Genomic DNA, 11,365 nt, shown 5'->3' with positions numbered 1-11,365 from the left:
GATGAGCTAAATCCGGAAGTGAATGACTAATATCACTGGTTGAAAGTACTCATCAAGCACCTAATCACGTGATCAGATACATTATTTGTCATTTTTTTGGTCTGTTTTGGATTTCATGAGACAGGATCTCACTCTGCTCACTCTGTAGTCTGGTATGGCCTGGAACTCTCGGTAGTCTGACTCTCTACTTCATTCTCCAAAGTATTAGAATCACAGGCATGAGTCTCTATTCCCAACTTCAAATTCATCTTTTGAGGTCTCTCCTTGTAGTAGAAAATTTATCCTGGAGTCCCTGTTAGCAATCTGATGGCCCTCATGGCACAAGTATAAATTCCTTGGATAGATGTTATCTATACATAAAAATTGTAACATCTAATTTCAGAGTGTTGAAAAAGTGAAAGAGGGCTGGGATGAGAATATGGCTTAGTAAACTCTTGCCTTGCGAGCCTGAAGACCTGAGCTCAACCCCAAAATCCATACAAAAAAACCAGGTGCAGCAGAGCATCCCGATAAGCCTAATGTGGGGTAGGAGAGGACAGGGATCCCTGGGTTTTGCAGACTAAGCAGCCTAGCCAAATTGGTGAGATCTAGGTTCAGTGAGACTTCCTGAAAATACAAATTTAAAAATAAAAAGAGGTATGGCTGGTAAAGATTTTTGCTTAAGAGTTTTTGTTGCTGTACAGAAAATTCCATGTAGTCTCTGCTGATTCTTGAAAGTAGTTTCCAAGCTGTTGGTCTTCTGTTCAGAATGCTCTTGTCTACCCCAGTGTCTTAAGTATTCCCTGTTTTCATCTAGAATTTCCAGCATTTCAGGTTCCCAATCAACATTGATCCATTTCGAATAGATTATTATACAAGGTGAAATTCATGGATCCAATTTCTGCTAGGACAAATCCAGTTTGCCAGAACCACTTGTTAGCTAAGTTATCTTTTCATTGTGTTTGCCTCTTTTGTTAATAATTAGGCAGGCATAGCTTTACTGGTTTATTTGGGAGTCCTTTATTTTGTTGCATTTGTCTATCCATTTGCTTTTTATGTTATTAATAGGTTGTCTTTCTCACTATAGCTCTGTAATATAAGTTAGGGCTGGGAGTTGTGATGACAGCATGTGTATTCCTTCCTCTTAGACTTATTTTGGCTACCTGTGGTCTTTGGTAATTCGGTATGAATTCTAGTTCTATGAGATACGGTGTCAGAATTTTGATAGGTATAATAATAGGCTTTCTATATTTTAGAAAAAAGGCTATATTAGTTACTCTTTTTGGTTGATGCCATAAAATATCATGGTCAAGACAATTTAATGAAGACAGGGTTTATTTTGCCTTATAATTCTAGAAGAATAAGAGTCCATCATGTGGGAAGGCATGGTGGCAAGCAGCTAGCATGGTGACAGGAGGAAGAAACCTGAAGCTGACATCCTCAGTCTCAAACACAAAGAGAGACAGAGATAAACAGACAGATAGACAGAGACACAGAGACACAGAAAGACAAAGAGAGACAGAGAAACAGAGAGACAAAGACAAAGAGACTGAGAGACAGTTGTAGGATATTTGATCACATTGTGATCCCAAGATTGTGTTATTTATTGAATAAAAAAATTGTTTCTAGTTGTGGTGTAAGTTAGCCTTAGCATACACCTTTACTTCCTCTGGCTAGAATACAGACAGGCCCTTAGTACACACCTTTAATCCCAAACAATGAAGGTAAAGTTAGTTTGTACCCATGTTTGAAAGAGATGTCTAATTGACTGGCAGAAAAAGTGATGAATCAGAGAAAAATTTGACGGAATGAGTCAAACGTAGGTTACACCCAACTCTCATAAGAGACAGGAAAGGGAAGCTACTTAAGAGAGAAAGGTGGGGGGGGGGTGGGAAGAAGAGGAAGAGGAGAAAGAGGAAAATGAAGGGAGGGCGAGGACAGAAGAAGGAGGAGGAAGAGGAGGAGAAAGAGGAGGAGAAAGAGGAGGAGAAAGAGGAGGAGAAAGAGGAGGAGAAAGGAGGAGGAAGAGAATAAAGGGGAGGAGGAGGAGAAAAAAGGGGAAGAGGAGGAAGAGGAGGAGGAAGAAGAGGAGGAGAAAAAGGGGGAAGAGGAGGAGGAGGAGGAAGAGGAGGAGAAGGAAGAGGAGGAAGAGAAGGAGGAGGAGGAAGAGGAGGAGGAGGAGAAGAAAGAGGAGGAAGAGAAGGAGGAGGAGGAGGAGGAGGGGGAGGAGGTGGAAAAGAAAGAAGAGGAGGACAAGTTTTGCCCGGAGAGTTAATCAGAGACAGGATGAAGAGAGAACAAGTTAGACACAGGTAAAATCAGACTGAGCCAGAGAATTAGAAGTAGCCAGAAGATTAGAACATATTGCCAAAGTTAATATGAGGTCCAAAGCAATGCAGTTCAGGAGAAGTTGAGAGAAGCCAGGTTGAATCAGTTAACATATAGAGGAGTTTTGAGCCAGAACAACTGAGTTGAATCAGCCAACAAGAGTTCAGAAAGACCAGGAAAGTGAGAGTTTATTTAGGAGTTATGTCTCAGAGGCTGAAAACATTCTAGGCCTAGATTAGATTGTATGGAGGTTAGAAGCTACCAGGGTTAGGCCTAGGCTAGCAGATGGAGGCAACAAGCCTCTGAGACAACTATCACAACAGACAAACAAAAGTTACATTGACAAGAAAGAACTGAACACAGGCTGATACTGTAAACACCCAAAGCCTGCTTTCAGTGACAGACTTCCTTCAGCAAGTCTATACCACTTAAACCTGCCCAAACAGCCCCACCAACTGTGGACAAGGAGGTCAAATAACTGAGCCGATAAGAAACACTCCCATTCAGGCATCACAGGAGCTAAATTTATTTAAAAAATAATGTACAAATTAAATACCAAGAAAATAAAATGGCCAGTCAACAGGCTAATGAATCAAATGAACAGTTTTTATGTAAAGAAATCGATATGGTCACCAACTGTCCTTAAGTGTGTTTATCATTTCAAGTCATCAGGGAAATGCAAATTAAAACTACTCTAGGATACTCTCTCCCTTCAGCAGAATGGTTATCATCAAGAAATTTGACAAGAAATATTGGAGATGAAGAGAAAGAGGAATCCTTATTCACTGATGGAAAGAGTAAAAATTAATATAGCCACTATAGAAATCACTGTGGGGTTTCCTCAAAAAATTACAAGTATAATTACCATATAACCCAGCTGTTTCATTCCTGGATATCTACCCAAAGGATGCCATAGAGTACCATAGAAATACTTGCACCCCCATGTGTATTGATGATCTATTCACTAGAGCAAGGAAATAGAACTGGCATAATTGTCAATCAAGAAATAAATGAGTTAGAAAAATATGGTACATATATAACATGGGATAGTGTTAAGCTTCAAATAAAAAAGGAATCACAAAATTTGTAGGAAAATATATAATGTATATATTATAATGTATATAATGTTATATATGTATGTATATATAATGGTATATACACATTATAATATATACATTATATATAAAAATATATAACTATACATTATATATAATATATAATTATATAATGTTATATATTATATAATTATGTAATATTATATAAAATATATAATGTATATATTATAATGTATATACACATTATATATACATGCATATATAATATATGTATATTATTGTATATATATGTATATATAATATATACATATATAACATATATAATGTGTATACATTTTATATATATTTATATAATTATATTTAATGATATATAAATATATTTATATAATGTATACAATATATTATCATGTATAAGGTAATTCAGCCAAACTAAAAATGAAAAATAAAACTGCAAGTTCCCCCTCACGTGTGAATCCTAGCCTATAATGAACCCATGTATCTATGTAAACAAATGCACACCTGGGTATGATATGCCATGTAGAAAAAAAAAAAAGGAATTACAAAAGAAAAGAGGAGCTTTTTTTCCCCCTCTTCCTGGGACGGTGCTTTAGAGGCACCCAGGATGGTCCAGCGTTTGAGATACCGTCATAGTCTTTCCTACAGTACAGCCTCTAACAAAACTAGGTTGTCTTGAACCCCTGGCAACAGGATTGTTTACCTTTACACCAAGGTTGGGAAAGCACCTAAACTCGCATGTGGTGTGTGCCCAGCAGACTGCAAGGGGTTCGTGCTGTGAGACCCAAAGCCCTTATGAGATTGTCTAAGACAAAGCAACATGTCTGCAGGGCCTATGGTGGTTTCCTGTGTGCCAAGTGTGTCCGTGACAGGATCAGGCGGGTTTTCCTTATCGGGGAGCAGAAAATGGTTGTGAAAGTGTTAAAGGCACAAGCACAGAGTCAGAAAGGAAAATAAATATGTAACTTCTTTAAGTAATAAAAATCAAGACTTGGTCTATGGGAAAAAAAAGAAAGAATAGAGGATAAAATGAGTATTAATAGCTCACATATATGGTACTGTTTTCGAAAGGCTTAACACATCTTCAATTCAAAATAAGCCCTTATTTGGGCCATGTTCACGTGTCATTCCATGAGGGGCACCTTTCAAAGGGTCCAAATTTTAGATTATATTTTTTATTGTTTGAATATTCCTGTAGGCTACAATTTTGTAATTACTATTAAATGTAGTCATTTTTTAAACAAAATTTAAGGTTTTTGAATAATAGAGTTTGTTAATGATAATTAAAAGCATATTTTAAACAATCCTAATTTTGAACTTTCTGAGACTTCCTCAGAATATTGACTAATCATCCTTGTATCTCACAGAGTGGCATGCCAGGGATCTCAAATCACCAAAAAAATCTGATTTTCTCACTGTGAGTTTTCATTATAGTTACTTTATTTGAAGAGGAAAAGGGCACAAATGTGGTCAAACAATCATGTGATGTGATGGGCAGTTAAAGGATACACACAACTTGATGTCTGGTCTCCACATACTCATGTACACACAGACACACATGTACACACACACACACACAAATCAAACAATTACACAGACAAAAATAGAAAACTTGAAAGAAAAAAACCTTTACAAACATCTACTGGAGCTCATTACTTGAATCATATATATATATATTTTTGCTAGTGAAATATGTGTGCTTCAAGTCTCTAAGGAATTGAAAAATTATACATGATAGAAAAATTACACAAATTACTTCACTGTTTCCAGAGTAGAGCATCCTAATTGCAATGATTTTAAAGTAATTTTAAAGTAATAATTATTTTAAGACCAAGTTTTATACTGTTGACTACTCTTTCCTTAAAATTCTCTTCAGCTTGATCTAGTACTATTTTTTCTGCATTTACTTCCATTTTATCTGGGTTTCTGCAATGATTTCTTTTTCTTGCATTTGTTCCCTAGTTCTTATTTTCTTTATTTTTAAATTGTTACCTCATAAGTAGAAATACATTCAATGTCTTGTTTCTCTCAGGCTTTATAGTACTTAAAACTCTCTCTGCTGGACTGGTGAGGTGGCTCAGCAGTTAAGCACACATAACTTTCTCTAGCTGAGGACCTGAGTTTGGTTCTCAGCACCCACAGGGGAGCAGGTTAGGCTTACAACAAGCTGTAAGGGGAACTTTAAGCTCTTGGGGATTCAACATCAGAGTATCTGACTTTGAAGCTTTCTTCTGGTCTCCACACATATTACACTCAAGTGTTCATACCTACCCTCACACATACACATAAACACACAATTAAAAAATAAATAAACCTTATCTTTTCACATAACTTCAGAGTTTGCTTGAGTACAATATTTAAATCAGAGTTTGCTAGGTGGGTTTCTGGTTTTCTTTTGTTGGTTAGTTTGATTGGTCTATGATTTTACGTTAGAAAGAGATAAAGTTGAGGCAAGATCTGGATGGATTTCGAACAGGTGTTAGCACGTGTGTTAAGGCTCTTTTAATTGTCAAGTTAAAATTACTTTTGTTTCTTCTACAGTATTTAACATAAGTGATATAAGTAATATAATAAGTAAGTAATATAAGTGCTTTGATTTGGGGGTTTTAAGCATTGGGTTTTTTGGTTTCGGTTTTGGGTTGTTTTAAGATATAGTTTTATATTGGCTTGAAACTCAGTATATGGTTCAAGTTGACTTTAAATTCATGATCCTTTTATCTCTATACCTAGATATGTGATTACATAACAGATGTACCAAAGCAATTGCAGAAGCAATGGTGCTAGCAATTAATGTAATTAAAGATGTTATACCAGCAATAACCAAGCCCACTACCCTCTTGCTTCTGCTTAAAGCCTGAATCATTTCTTCCAGTACTTGCAAGCTATTTTTAGAATACCAAGGTTCTGTGATACTCAGGACAATAAAACAAAAGCTGGTTAATAAACCTCCATAACTGACATGTTGGATTTCAAAACACTAATACAATTAGAACGTATACAATCAATGCAACTTATATTAAATACTGTAGAAGAAACAAAAATAATTTTAACTTGACAATTAAAAGAGCCTTAACACACGTGCTAACACCTGTTCGAAATCCAGATCTTGCCTCAACTTTATCTCTTGCTAACATAACATCATAGAGAACTGCAGCTAACTTCCAAATATGTCTCTGAAAATGTCCAGAACCAGCTTTCCAAATGAAGACTGTTATTTCCAATATTGGATTGATTTCTAGACCAGTCCATGATTGAGTCCAAATAACTGGTCACATTTAAGGTCAATACAAGAGTCATTATCACTTCTCTTTCTGATTCTCTGTTCCACAAGGTCTAAAATCTTGAGGCAAGGCAGCTTGTCCCATCAGGGGTATAGGTAAGCAATGGTGGGTCAGGAACATATGTCCAATATGGCTTCCCAGTCACTATTTTCAGGGCACTCAGCAAGCTCACAGGTCAGCATCATTCTTTGTTTTGGCATCAGCATGTCTCACCTGTCGCTCTGGCAGCCAACATGCTCCTTCAGCATCCTGTAGAAAAAACACAAACATGCCTTCTTCCCCATATTTAATACCTGATCAGGATCATGCTAGTAAGTAGATCCTTCCCTTTCACCTATGCATAAGTATGCCTAGTTGTAGAGTGCCATAGACACTCATCAGAAAGTTCCTTGGCATTCATAAGACAGCTACTTTTTTTTTAATCATTTAGCAAAAAATTGTTACTAAATGTGTTGAATAGATAGGCATTTGCAAGAACGGATTGATGATCTTTATTCTATTCAAATTATTGGAAGGAGGTTCAGAATTTAAGAATAAGGAGCCATCTTCAGTTTCATGCCAAATACCATTGGACTCATGGTGCTTCTAAAATTTACAGTGGTAGTCATTATAATTAGGCAAAAGTTTAAAGACACTTGCAGTACATTTGGCATAATTCTAACACCTCTCTGGATGTTTTAACTTTACATAGTGAGCTTATGAATTTAAAGAATGCTGCTCTGCTGAGCATTGATGTGGTAGATACTGCTGATAAAATTATCCATGGCCTGAGGTCACTATTTCTATTTTGATCAAGCTTCAAGAATGGCATATATAGCTTGATCATGCTAGCCCTTTTAGTCCTGGGAATACTTTTATTTCTGCCCATCGTGTTAAATATTGTCCTTAACAACATCAACATGTTGGCAGCCAAAGTACATGACTTGAAACTAAAATTGGACCCCTAGACAGAGTTATTAAATTAACAGCCTGACAAGCAAGGACAGGTAAGATTCTGCACAGAGCCTTACCAACCTAAGACAGAAGTGCATTGCTTTTGATAATGTATATTTCATGATGAGTAGGAAAGGCATTCTTGTCAGAATGACCTAAGATAGGCTCAGTCTTGTTAATGAAATAAAAAAGGGGGAGAGGCAGCAAGCCTTTGGTGCTGCTTGGCAAGAATCTGACATGGGCCAAGGACAAGGAAATGGGCTGCATGGCAGGAATATGACATTGGCCAAGGATAGGGAAGTAGGCTTCAGGCAGGAATCTAACATTAGGCTAGAACAAAAAAGTAATTTCAGGCAGGAATCTAAATATTAGGCTAAAACAAAGAAGTAATTTCAGACAGGAATCTAAAGTTTAGGCTAGGACAAAGAAGTAGGCTTCAGACATAAAAACGACTTTGGGCTAGGACAGGGAAGTAGGCTCAGATATTCTGGTCATCCTGATAAGCCCTTAGAAACAGTGGTCAGGGGAATGTTCACAAAATTTTGTTTATTGCCTTGCTTGTTCTTTGACTATTTGTATTTATTGTCTTGCTTGTTCTTTGACTATTTGCATCTATTGTACTGCTAGTCCCTCAACCTAGAACTGACCTTAATACTTGCATGTAATTAAAATGGTATAAAAGCAAAAAGGAGGAGGGGGTGAGTAGGGGGTTCTAGGGAGGGGAAATGGGGAAAGGGGATGGCATCTGAAATGTAAATAAAATATAAATAAATAAATAAATAAATAAATAAATAAATAAATAAATATGTTTTAAAAACCATAATGGATGTGCCACTAAAGTTAGGTTAAGTAAAAATAGTCAAATAACCTTTGGAGCAACATCTGACAATGGACACATTTCTTCTTAATTTCCTTACAAGCTTCCCAGAGCTAATAAGTATCTATCTCTTCTGTGTCCACTATCAAATATCTCATTTATTGTGATTATGGTGTTTAGATGTACACTGCCTACTTTAGCATCTAAAGGCATGGAACTTTGTGTTATTCCACATTCTCACCCAATATATTCTCATATTCTAGCAGTATGCACATCCTTACAGCCTTCTAGTTTTTCCTTCTACATCTTCATTCCAGTTAACTCCTGAACCTAAGGGTAAGGGAACATTGCAGAAGAGGGAATAAAAAGATTGTAAGAACCAGATGGTCAGGGAGTTTGCTTTGAATTTGTGTCTCCTCTTAACATCAGAAGCTCTACCTATAAAGTCTCACCAACATGACTACATATGCATGAACTGAACATGGACAAGAATAATAGACATGCTCAATGGGATGGGATTTAGAGAAAGGGAAGCTCATGAAGCTGCCACCATATACAAAGAACCAAGCAACTAAGGGATGCCGAGCGTGGGAGAAGTAGTCTTTCCGGGGTTGAACACACTAGTTGGCTATCCAATGCCAAATGGTTAGCCGCAAAATCATATATACACTATACAGACTAAGTAAGTTGGATTTATGTATTTAGGATATTAATATATATATCCATACACACACATCAGTATGTAACAACAAATAATAAAAATGTTATGAATCTAAAAGAGAGCAAGGAGTGTTATATGGGAGGATTTGGAGAATGGAAAGATAATGATGTAATTGTATATGAAAAAATAAAAGAAATAATTAAAAATTCCCATTGTAATAACTTATACATGGCATATTGTCGTTAATCATATACATCTGGAAGCTAAAATACCAGTAACAACTTGAATGTCAATTTAAGGACTCAAAAGAAATACTGTGAAATAAATGTACTATATTTATCAATGAACAGAACTGATACACTGACAACCTTTCTATAAATAAATAAATAAATAAATAAATAAAAACCTGGCTTCTATTTCTGGAGAGAAAAACTGTGGACAGCAAATGCTTACCTAGATCCTACAGGCCATACTCAAAATGTCCTCTCAGCTCTTGAAAAAGATTTTGCTCCGTAAAGCAAGAAAAGGGAGAAACTTTCGTAGGGTTTGGTAGTCTTTAAGTAAGTTCAATTTGAGTCACTCCCCACACCCACTGTGAATGTCTTCAAGGCTTGAAAGCAATGCCAACCACTATTTCCTCTGATGGAAATGTAGAGAGAGAGAGAGAGGTGGGGCGGGGGGAGAAAACACATAAATAAAGCTTCCCACCAGACTCATAAGGGTGTGGCTGGACAAGGAGCAGGAACTGCCATCTATCCCCATTGAAAGGGACAACAAAAAGATTTTTAAGTCATTTGGTGATGCTAGAGGTCATTTAGTTCAGTATTTCTTTCACCAAAGAGGAAACTCAATTGCAGACACAGTTGGACAATCGCAGAGCTACTGAAAGGCAATGCCAGGCCCTGAGCCCAGAGCTGGAGTCCCAGTCCAAACCACTTTTCTTCTGTATCACAGCTGCCTCTCCACAGCCCTGAGGTTTTACAGTTTCACTTATTCAAATGCAAATATTTTGTGTGCTTTATATTTCTTTACTTACTGGAGTCGGCTCGACAGAATAAATGAGTGTGGGTTGACCATGTCAAAATGATCAACCCCCTTTAACGCATTAGATTGCCTTGGTCTCTATTTTTGATGTGGAACTCGAGATTTTACCCATCTAGCCTGCTTTGCTTGCACTTAGTCGATGCTACAAGTGGTAAGGATGAGATCACTGAAATCAATGAAATCAATGGCCCAGAGGAAAGTCTTCCCCATTCCCATTCCCACTCCTACTTTGGGAAATAGTCCAGCAAACTGGTTGCTATGAAACCTGTGCAGCTGGGCTCAGTGGGAGTCTGGGTGGTCTCACAACAGCTTTTGAAACTTTGAGAAAACTAGGGAAGTTGTATGTTTATCCATTATCACACCATGGGAATAAACATGATTAACATATATCTTCAGATAGTCTGTCATTTTAGAGAAGTAGGCACAGCTAAGAGAGCACTTCACTGTAATGTGATAGACTCTGTGATAAAGGTTAGTTGAATTCAAGATATCAGCACACCAGAATGATATCCTAACCCTGTCTTCTAAAGATAGTGAGTATATATCCAGAAGATGATGTCAAGCAGAAATATGAGAAAAAAAGATGTATGTGTAAATAACTGATAAAGTAGAAGAGAAAATGTTTTTAGTAGCTCCCAGTTTATTCTAGAAGCTCAGAGGCATCAGGGAGCCCATGGAACAGATGAACAGAAGTCAGAGGTGTCTCGAGCACAGCACGCAGGAACAGGACCAGTGGAGGAAGAGGTGTTGACAGGATGGGTTGGCAAGTGCTGAAAGGCCTAACATTCTGTATAAAGCCTTCTCATCTGCTTCAGACTGTGCATGTGACAGTTACACCTAGAAGAATATAGTGCACCTCCTGTCCCCATAAGCCTGGTCTGAACTTTGGTGCACTGTGCTATGGAGATAATAAGGAGGGAGTTGTGCAAAGTAAGGCATATAATGGGTAATGTAATGTGTCTGGCATTCAGGAAAAAGTGCTCGAATGGGGGAGCAAGCATGGTCTTCTAATTAAATCAGGGCATGTATCTTTGAGTAAGAACAAATGGCATGAGAGATAAGATTAGCTTTAGCTAACAGGAAAAGAAAGATATCCAATACGGTGGGAAATGAAAGGAACATTTCTTTTCCTTACATGTGAAGGCAGCCTGAAGGAAGAAGCTAGGTCTGCCATGGCAGTCTTGGCTGGGCATCACTTGCTCAATACTACCTTATTGCTACTAAGGTATAGCCAGTACACCTGTACTGCCAA

General features: G+C 37.3%; 1 pseudogene; it reads left to right on the top strand.

Moving 5' to 3' along the window:
* Nucleotides 1-3,804: 3,804 nt before the first annotated feature.
* On the top strand, nt 3,805-8,273 carry LOC143442951 (large ribosomal subunit protein eL34 pseudogene; annotated as a pseudogene).
* The last annotated feature ends 3,092 nt before the right edge of the window (nt 8,274-11,365 follow it).

Source organism: Arvicanthis niloticus, chromosome 7 (assembly GCF_011762505.2).
Source record: "Arvicanthis niloticus isolate mArvNil1 chromosome 7, mArvNil1.pat.X, whole genome shotgun sequence".
NCBI lineage: Eukaryota > Metazoa > Chordata > Mammalia > Rodentia > Muridae > Arvicanthis > Arvicanthis niloticus.
Note: the sequence above shows the minus strand (reverse complement) of the source record. Positions and strands in the feature narration are given on the sequence as shown.